This window comes from Lygodium microphyllum, chromosome 10 (assembly GCF_053477565.2).
Source record: "Lygodium microphyllum isolate KBCC chromosome 10, Lygodium_microphyllum_v1.1.10, whole genome shotgun sequence".
Taxonomy (NCBI): Eukaryota; Viridiplantae; Streptophyta; class Polypodiopsida; order Schizaeales; family Lygodiaceae; genus Lygodium; species Lygodium microphyllum.
In genome coordinates, this window is record NC_141144.1 from 8,801,538 (window position 1) to 8,812,566 (window position 11,029).

Sequence of the window (11,029 nt, forward strand, 5' to 3'; positions counted from 1 at the left end):
AGTTTGACCATTAGAACCTCTCAGAGACCAATCGAACTTAGGGCAGAACAGAAAACACAGCACAGACCCGCAGAAAGATCGTAGAATAGTTGGGAACCGAGTTGAGAACTCAAATTAGGCTAGGAATGTGGTTGGAAACAAGGTGGAGTCTGCATTAAACGCTTTCTACATCGGCACTTCACTCTTGTGCCCCACTAAGTCTACACAGCAAGAAAAGAGAAAAGCCTATTTTTGCACCAAGCACCACGAAAGAACTAAGCACAACGTGTGAATAAGGATCACAGATGCTTTCAAATAACAAGGAAGACACCAGGATATCTAATAACATTAAGGAACCCACTAGTAGAAGAAGACCCCAAGACTTAGACGGGTGCATGAGTGCCCTATTAGCAGTACCTGGAGAAGACACGAAGATACGGGAAGCAACAAGATAGAGGAGTGGAAGCTGCCGGAGCTGATTGGATTCATTGACACCCTCATGGAGCTGGAAGTAGAAACAATGTCGGGATCAAGAGGCGAACAAGGGGAAGACCAATTAGACTTAGGAGAATTTCCAACCTCGGTCCAGGAACTGGTCCACGACTACGATCTACTCACCAGGACCGTGATCCAAGGCAGACCTATAGAGGAAGTGGTAGCTAACCTGGAAGAAGAGAGAAGAGCTATCAAGAGAGCGCTAGAAGGCATAATTGCTTACAACCATGAGCAAAGGGCTAGAAGGCTGTAGCAAGACGTGGATATGTACGAGGCTAGACGAGTACTAGACCTAGCTAGGGCAGCCAAGTCCAGACCGAACGTAGAGAGAGAACGGGCAGCAGAGGCTGGTATGACATTGAGTGAACTGGTGGCAAAGCGACTCATGGACAATACATCCATGGAACAAAGTGCTACTGCCCTAGCCACTGCGCTACTGTCAAGATTGGGAGTCACACAAGGGGCTAAAGGGCAGGCTAGAATCCCCATAGTAGCAAAACAACTAGCTCGATACGAACCTAGCAGTGACCCGTACAGCTTCATGGAGCAGTTCGAGCAAGTATGTGAGGCAAACGGTCTTACTGACCCTGTGCAGCAAGCTCAAGCCTTCGGCCTGTGCTTAGGCGACAAGGGGAGGACCTGGTATTCTAGTCTGGATGATGCAGAACGTACAAACATTGCTTGCCTTAAGGGCCTCTTCATCAAGAGGTTTTCGGAGGCGGGGTATTTAGATAACCTCATTGTTAGGTTGATGAATATCATTAGTCAAAGGGAGAAGGAGGACGTTAGGGATTACGTCACTCAGGTGCGCAGACTCTACAAGAGAATCCCTACCAATGAGCGACCTACCGAGAGGGCAGTGTCTACAGTGTTCATGAATGGGATTCGGAGTGAGGAGCTCTACAAGGCTTTGGCTAGTAACTCCACCTTACAACGAGATGTGCTAGCTCGAGTCTTCGAGGAGGCAATACGCGTAGATTATCAACTCAGGGAACGTAGCATGAGGACTACCAACCGAGATAGTGCAAGCCAGAGGGACCATGAGAGATCAACCACTTTGGGGGAAAAAGCAACTGCTAGCGTGCAGGATAAGGGAAAGAGTGTAGACCACGACCAAGGGATGGCAGAGATGAGAATGGAGATTGCACGGTTGCAACAGCTCGTGAGGAAGCCTGTGAGATTGCATGTACAATGCGTGTACTGCGGTGGCAATCATCTCCCAGTTGAGTGTCAAGATCCTAGATCTCGGCCGTGCTCAAATTGCGATAGATTCGGGCATGATGCAGTGCATTGCAGAATGCCGAGGAGATTCCCACACACACAGCAGTACAACCCTCCATACTTAGGTAATAGGCCACCTAATTTCTTTGGCAGGGGAGCCCAGTTAGCTCTTCCAGCACCGACTGACTCAAGACCTGCCGTACCTAGGCTGGAGATGAACCCAACTGGTATACCTAGGCCACCAGGGCCTTTTGTGACTCACCCATCTAGCGATGCTTCTGTTCACTTTGTGGAGGAGCCTAATGAGGAAGAGACATATGTCAATCGGTACATATCCTATGACGAGGAGGGCAACACAGTCCTGATGGACTATCGGCCAGTGCCGATGATGGCTTTAGGAAGAGGAAGAGGCAGAGGCTTTGGTGGGCCCAGCCAGGATCCAATCACATGCTGGACTTGCGGCCACCCAGGCCACATTTCATCACGTTGTCCAAAGTGAGAACAAGCTAACAAGGACAAAGAGGATCTCCGATGCGCAGAGTGTGGAATCATACATCTGTTTCCTGACTGTCCTAGGCGGAAGCCATCAACCAGCTCTGCCAACATGCCATCGATGCCTTTGGGACTCTTTGGAGTGGAAACTTTTGATAGTGAGGATACGCCCATCCCAGTACATGCTATGACGCGAGCTCAAACGAAACAAGCAGGCATCTCCTTGCCAGGGCCAAGTAACCTTGATGCAACCTCAATGGGGAAGAAAAGCTGGAGGAGACGGAAAAAGAGAACCGATGCAAAGATAACCCTTAAAACCGAGGAAATGACTGCGCTAGCAACGGGAAAGAAGGTCACAGACGTAGAGGCAGAGACCTCAGCTCCTAAGATAGCTGAGCTAGGGAGTGCCAAGGTAGGGGAATATCCCCACCCCAAATGACAACTCGAGGCTATAGCCAAGGTCAAGGAGTGGGTCAAGGATGCCCAAAAGCACCTCGAGGATGCCGAACCTATATTGGAAGATCCTATGGATGACTTCTCCAGTGTGACACACCAGTCTCACCCTCAAAACCACAGGTTGGGAGCATACCTGCACCACTGGGAGCAACTCAGCAGCAAGGCCAGGGGGAAACTTACTAGGGCAGACAGAACGCATGGCCTAGAACTGCTAGTCTCAGAGGAAGACAAGGGTCCAGTAACCTCCTCACAACCTTGTTGTCCACTTTAGTAACTCTAAGCTTGGAGGATCTGCTTAGGCAAAATCATTCATTGTGGCAGGAGTTAAAAGACTTGATCGAGGGACACACAAGACTTGCGGGTGCTGATCCGCAAGATCATGATGCAGTTACACGGATCCCAAGTCTAACTCTACACTCAAATCCTAAGTCTTTGCACGTCAATGCTTTTTGGGAAGGCATTGAAAAGCACGCCGTTTTGCCCGTCCTAGCCTTAGGAGACATGACTCGAAAAAGGATTGTAGGCACAGGCGCCGATGTTAGTGTGCTAAACCATGCAGTCCTAGAGGCATGGGGAAACCCTCCTGTAGAGACTGCTAGATTTAATGTCACGTTAGCAAACAGAATGAGGGTAAGACTGTTTGGGGTCTTAAAGAATTGGCCGGTAAAGATTGCCGGTGTGCAGTTTTCGGTAAACTTCATTGTCATGAAGGGAGTGGATTACGACATACTATTAGGCCGACCTTGGATGAGAAATGCACGTGTCATAGAGGATTGGGAAAATGGGTTGATTTTCCTAGGGAATAGAACTAGTGCAGTGAGGGTAGAGATGGACACTTGGACGACGACACCTGTTGGCCTAATTGCCATCTCGGCTATGCTAAAAGGCGATACTCAAACAACCAAACCCTATGGATCGCTCGCTAGATATATTCCTTGCCCTGAGGATGAGAGGGATTGGATGCACGTTTTGGCAACCATTGACCTACCATTCTCGGATGAGGAAGAACCACATTAGCAGGATGCTAAAGCCGCAACCATGCCAACTGAGGAGCCAGTTGTGCCACTTTGCATGATGGCATGAAGCTCACTTAACCCGGGCGAACCGGCCTCGTCCCACATCCCCAACAACAAATTAGAGCTTCAGGAAATCATAGAGTATCTGACCAATAAATTGGACGGCAATTTGGCTGCTAACTTAAAACCTCTACATGACCTTTTAGCTAAACTAGAATGGAAATGGACCAAGGTCCACGACCTGAACTTGTTATATAACTAGGCTTTAGTTACTGATGACAAGGAGATTGAAGAGGGAAGCTTAGGGGATGATGAACAGTCAGAAGGACAGGACCGGGATGATGAGGAGTATGAGGACTGCCACTCTACGAGAGAGGAGAGTGAAGAAGAGATAGACACAATAGAGTACAACACGGAGGGAAAAGTGATAGAACAAATCAGGGCAGACTCGAGGCCTAGGAAAGAAGGGATCAGTCGGAACAAAAAAGGAGTCATGCGAATGGAGTGTGACAGATCCTGGCTAGAACACATAGGAGCCGTGGATTACGAGCAAGCCGGAGTAGCACAACCATGGGTAATCCCAGTGCTCAAGATAGATGCACCTACGGAACTACGACCCCCTAGGGAAACACCTTCCTCAAGTGAGGGATGCGAGTTTAACTCAGAGTCAGAAGTTAGCACTGAGAGTGATCCCGAGATACCGCAACCCTCTAAGGTCAAACGCACCAAGGGAGACTTGCCAGTCCACCTGAGACGCAGGAGGCTAAAAGAGGAGGCCAGAAAGCAAGCAAGGGACATAGAAGCAGAAAGGCAGAAGAAACCACAGGATCTGCCCAAATGGTTTACAAAATTTAAAAAGGGTGACAGAGTGGTGATTCTGTTAGGTGCAAAAAGACAAGGTCAGACTAGTGAACCGATCGAGGGACCCGCCAAAGTCAAAGAGGTTAACTTGGCTGGGGAGGGTGAAAAACCAAGACCGATGTTCGTTGCAAATGACTTGGCAGAGGATGAAGAGACCAAACTCGTTGTGCTCCTGCAAGAGTACATTGACGTATTTGCCTTAAGGGAGTCGACCCTAGGGTCGTGACTCATAATATCCCAATGATCCCAGATGCAGTGCCAACGAAACAACGACCTTACCCCATGAATCCCAAGCACGCCCATGTAGTAAAAGAGGAGATTGATAAACTCATGAGGGCAGGTTTCATATATGAGATCGAGCAAACGGACTGGGTATCACCTATCGTGATTGTCATGAAAAAAAATGGAAAAATCCGAGTGTGCGTGAACTACAAAAAAGCGAATGCCGCTACGAAGAGGGATAACTATCCTTTACCTTACACCGAGCACATGCTTGAGAGGGTAGCAGGAAAGGAAGCCTACAGTTTTCTGGATGGTTTCTCGGGCTACAATCAAGTGCAAGTGCACCCCGACGACAGACACAAGACTGCCTTTGCCACGGAATGGGGCGTGTTCGCCTACATTGTCATGCCTTTTGGGCTAATGAACCCACCTGCAACTTTCCAACGCCTAATGTGCACTATCTTTAAGGACATGCTTAGGCACGAACTGGAAGTGTTCGTAAACGACCTATGTTTACACTCTAGTTGGGCCGAACACTTGGAGAAATTGAGAGCTGTCTTTGAAAGGTGTAGGCTGTACCACCTCTTGTTGAACCCCTTAAAGTGTCAATTCTGGGTAAAACACGGATGCATCTTAGGGCACGTAGTGTCAAGGAAAGGCATTGCTACTGACTTTTCCAAAGTCAGAGTCATTGTTGACTTACCGCACCCGATAACTACAAGGGAGTTCAGTGCTTCTTGGGACACACTGGATATTATCGACACTTTGTACTAAATTACGCACTAATAGCTAGACCATTGTACAAGCTATTGATAGTGTTTGAGTGGATAGAGGAATGCCAACGCGCATATGAGGAGTTGAAAAAGGCTCTTACGACTGCACCAATCTTACGAGCCCCAGACTCGAACATAACATTTCATGTACACATAGACGCCTCTAAGTTCGCTATTGGAGCCGTGCTATGCCAGCCTGGTGAACATAACTTGGATTACCTGGTGAGTTTTGCCAGTAGGCAGCTCACAAAGATTGAGATGAACTATTCCACAATAGAAAGGGAGGGGTTGGCCATGGTATTTGCGGTAAAGAAATTTAGGCATTACTTGTGTTGGCCACTCCCTTTGTCTTCTTTGTTGACCATCAAGCCTTGCTGTATCTTGTGAACAAGCCTTGTGCTACGGGACGCATAGCTAGATGGTTACTCCTCTTATTGGAGTTTGACTTCTCTGTGGTTGTATGCAAAGGAAAACAGCATTACATGGCTGACCACATGTCCCGCATACCCACAAGAGAAGCCACTGGACAAGGCGTGCCTGACGATTTGCCGGATGCCCATCTCTTTAACCTGTCTAGTGAGAGAGAATTATTCAAAGCTGATATGATGCGGTATTGGGCCGATGACATTGTGCAAGTGCTAGAAAATGGACTACCTGAGTGACCCATTGAGAAGGCCAGGTTGAAAAGACTTATCTTGAAAATTCAGCCATACCAACTGATAGCTGGTCAACTCTACAGGTTGGGACAAGACGGTTTATTGCGCAGGTGCGTGTGTGAGCATGAGATGCACGATGCATTGAATGAAGCACATGGAGGAATCGCTGGAGGACACTTTAGCGGGGACACGACAACCCGAAAAGTGCTACAATCCCAGCTGGTGGCCCACCCTCTTCCGCGATGCAGCTAAATTCGTAAAGCACTGCGATGAGTGCCAAAGGACCAAAGTGCCTATGCGGAAGGACAAGATGGAGTTGACCCCTGTCATAGGCCGACAACCCTTTGAAAAATGGGGCATCGATTTTATTGGACCGATCAGTCCTGCGGCACAATATTCCCAAGCTCGCTACATCATAGTGGCAACGGATTATCTAACAAAGTGGGCATACAAAAAGAACCCTTACAAAGAATACCTACAAAGTCGTGCATTCTTATCACAATGCCTGCGACCACCCCGTGACTAAATAGGTGTCATATACCTTGGCAAATGTACTCTCTCTCTCATTCTTATTCCAAAAAAAAAAATGGAGAGCCTGACAAAAGCAAAACAGCAATGCTGAAAGATGAATTTACTACTAAACAAGTTGACAAGGAGGACACTTCACATGTGCTTGCAGTCTTCCTTCACTATTATTGTGCACCACACTCACTGCATCTAGGGTTCTCTCTAGCCCCTCCCCCACTTCACACTTAGGGCACATCAAGGGCAGGACTTTCAGACCTGTCACCCTAAGTTTTGCACCACACCTCCAACGACGCACGAATTGGGTCCTCAAGAGTGGGACATTACCAAGGGCTTGCCCAAGGTTAGAACCATTTCCCAGTTCCACTGGCATGAGCACCATGCACTACACAGTGAGACAGACACACCCCCTAGGAAGTGCACAACTTTTCTTGCAGGTTATGTTCGTGTTTCCAGAACTGGCTGCTTGGCTGAAGAAGATCGTCCACTACATCCTCCAATGACAAGGAATTTTTCCATCAGTCGGACATGACTCCATTCCCACAACTTTGAAGCTTCACTGCAAAGGTCTAAAGGGCTCCACACACTTTATGTTGCCAAACATCCGTCTACTGATGGCTGTCATGATTGAACCAAATCAAGCAGAAGAAAACCCCAGTGATGGATCTGCCATTGGCATAGATCTTGGAACCTCATCGTCTAACGATCCTTGCCCAACGCCTCAAGATCTACGGATCGCTTATTGATCCCACAAGCCTGAAGACCTTCAACTCAAAACTAAAGACCTTCTACTCAAAGACAAGGATCTTCAACCACAGCCATGGATTTTCAAGGCAAACAGCGTTTGGGGGGTTTTTCCAGAATAAATCCCTCCAATCCTCCTAAGGGATTGCTTATTGCTTCAAGCATTTCAGATACTCAAAGGACAACTGGCTACCTAAAGGAGCGCCACAACAGTGTGAAAGATGCCTAGGATCTTCATGGAGCCTAAAGCACGCCGGAATCTCTCCTAGTCATTGTCATCAAACCCCATCACTTCTCATTCACAAGCATCAGTGTCATCTACTCAACAGTTCCACTTCGCGACAGCATCATCTATCCCACTACCTCCCACCACCGTGCCATGGGACTGGCACTTGGCTAGGAGGGGGGTAATGTTTACCGCAGCACAGAGGAGCGGGAAATGGAAAAAAGAAAAGAAGAAAAAGGCGCCTTAACTGGCAACTAGACCCTGGAAAAAATTAAACGCATGGGCATGATCCTCAAGAAGTCTTAGAGTCGCCCAAGGAGAGTAAAAGAATAAAAAGCACACCATTAAGTGCGAAAATGCTTCCAAAACCTTGTAAGAGAGCGCCAGGCTCACTCCTGTGCAAATTGTATGCATTAGTTGGGGATAGGATAGACTAGAACGGTGGGAAATGAGAAATGGGCCTAGGATAATGGCCGGCCATGTAAAAAAGGGGGATGACCGCCCATGAAAAGTAGGGCATGTATATAAAGTTGAAAAGTGAATGGGAAGCTCATTCTTGTGTGTGGCCAAAGCTTCTTCTTCTTCTTCTCTTGTTTCTTGCCTTCTTGCCTGTGCTTGAGAGAGGGATTGAGAGAGTGTGAGGGAGTGATTGCGTGGGAGTGAGGGATCTTGGAGAAGAAGCTCTCCATCTCCTCTCTTCATCTTCCCCTCCTCTCTTCTCTTCTCTTGTCTCACGTGTGGCTATGGAGGATGAAGCTCATGGGAGAGGGATTGAGGTTGCTTGAGCTTGCCTCAAGGATCGTGGAGCTATCGGTGTGCGAGAAAGAGGAGGGTACTTGATCGAGCAACAAGGTAAGCTCACTACACCCGTAAGGTAGGCATTGCGCGTCGGCTATGTGAGAGGTAGCCATGGCCGCTTGGTTCGAAACACTTGAGCAATGAGTGGTCCGTAGGTCTCGGGGTAGAGCTTGAAGCTCCCCTCCAGTGTTAAAGACCATATTGTAACTATTGCATTGAACAACCATTATTTCTTGATGGCATCACCATTTGGGGCACATGTCAGTAAAGCCTCTAATTTTCTAATCTTGATTTTAATGAGCATTGTCTTTTGGAAATCAAAATAAAATGTTATATAAGATAGGTAGTTGGAGTAGAAGATCAGAATATCTTGATTTGATTCATGGTGATTTGTGTGGACCAATGTCCATGGTTTCATTAGGAGGAGCATTATATACTTTGTCACTTTTATAGATGATGCCATTAGAAAGGTTTGGGCTTATCCTCTTCCACAAGAAGAGTGATCTATTAGATGCACTTCAAAAGTTCTTAGCATTTATAGAAAATTAGTTAGGCAAGAAGCTTAGGTGCTTGAGAACTAATAATTGTGAAGAGGGTAAACCTTGTATGCCTTTACAAACTTGTATGCAAGTCATCGTATCAAGAGAGTCGATAGATCCTAAGAATCATGCTCAAAATGGTGTGGTTGAGAAGATGAACATGATCATTCAAGAAAGGGTTTGTAGTCTGCTATCTAATACTAGGCTCACTAATGGATTTTAAGTTGAGGTTATAAAGAAAACAATGCATTCAATCAATAGATCTCTTAGCAAATTATTGAATGGCAAGATACTAGAGAAGTTATAGTCTTACAAGAGACCTAGTTATGATTACTTAAGTGTTGTTGGGGGGGAGGCATTTATACATATACCTAGGGACAAGGGGAGTGAGCTTTATTATCTTGGTGCTTTATATTGATGATATATTGATTGCTGGGAGAGCTCATGATGAGCTAGATGCTTTGAAGACTTGGCTCAAGAAGAGCTTTGAGATGAAGGAGGTGGGGTGGGCCTCACATATTCTTAGTATGCACATCACACGTAATCACTCTTAGTGCCTCCTTTACCTATTACGTATGATAGCTTGACAATACTTTTGTACTTTTGGCCATAACTTTTGCATACAATATCAAATTCAAGTATTTTATAGCTAAAAACAAAGACTGCGATGAGAGCTACAAATCTAAGCACTCAAAGAGTTGAATTTGTGCAGTTTTCAATTCTTTCATTGTATAGAATAGAATGGTTCTAGTTGTGATTGGTTTATGCTCTACTACTAATGCTTATGGAAAATGTCTACAATGCTTGGATAATGCATTGTTGCTTTAGAAAGGCTTTGGTTATGACTTGATTAGCTTAGTCATTGAAATGTTTATTCATATAATAATAGTTTGAGTAGCAAGCAATACAATAGTGAGCTTCATGCTTTGAATGCCTATTGTACCTATATGCGGTTTGGGTGGTATACTACATGTCTATAGTAATATCAGCATTAATGTATGATCCATTTGATGTACTTGGGGTTTGGTCAGTTTCTTTTAGCTTTTGTGCTTACTCACTTATGGGTATTGAAGCTTCGTTGGACACTTATGCTTTCAAATGTATTTGTAATGCACTTGGGCTTTTCCTAAATGCTTTGACGTATATATCTTGAGCTTTGCTAGGTCACTTTGCATCTCAAATTCTCTTCCAATGGGAGACGCTTGTTCTTGGCAAGGCTTAGTTCTTTGAGATAGTGAGACTCTTGGTTCATGTTATGCTCTCTTGTATGCTATTGGATGTGGTTACCCCCACTTGTGGGCTGATTCGATTTCATATGCTTTGGACACCGACACATACCTCTATGAGCAATTTGTTAGTGATGTATATGCTTATGGTATTTATGGTTTACTCACACTTTGAATTCATAACATTCTTTGGTACCGATGGTTTATGGTTAGTCACTACTAGTTGCATTCTTTGTATTGTGGTTGCTACTTGGATATCCATAGTAGTGGGAGTTTTCTTTCTTGGCTATTTGCCCACTGTTAGATTCATATATATCACTGTCCTTATTTCAACATTGTTGTAAGTATAGTTTTCAATATTATCGTGGAAAGCAAGCATTGTACTTTGGCAGTCTATTGCTTGCAATTGGTGGACCAACTCTATATTTTGGTATTACCTTCTATTGCCCTCGTTTAGGCTAAGTTTTGGAGCTAATTAGAAGTCATTTACAATAGCCCATCTCTTGGAATTTTCATTGGTATATATTACCATTATGCTTGGTTCTTCGAATGATAATCTTATTTTCAATATTGAAAAACTTGATGGCACAATTTTTTCCTATTAGAAGATGCAGATATGGTAGTTACTAGTTCAAAATAAGTAGGTTATTGAAGAGTAAGAATATAAAGCCCGAATGAGTGGATCAAGACGATTGGGATGAGTTGGATGAGCTATGCAAATTCACCCTTATACTGTCAATTGTATAAATAGGTCTACTTCAATGTTGTTGTACCTAAGGATAATGCCTAGCACTTATCAA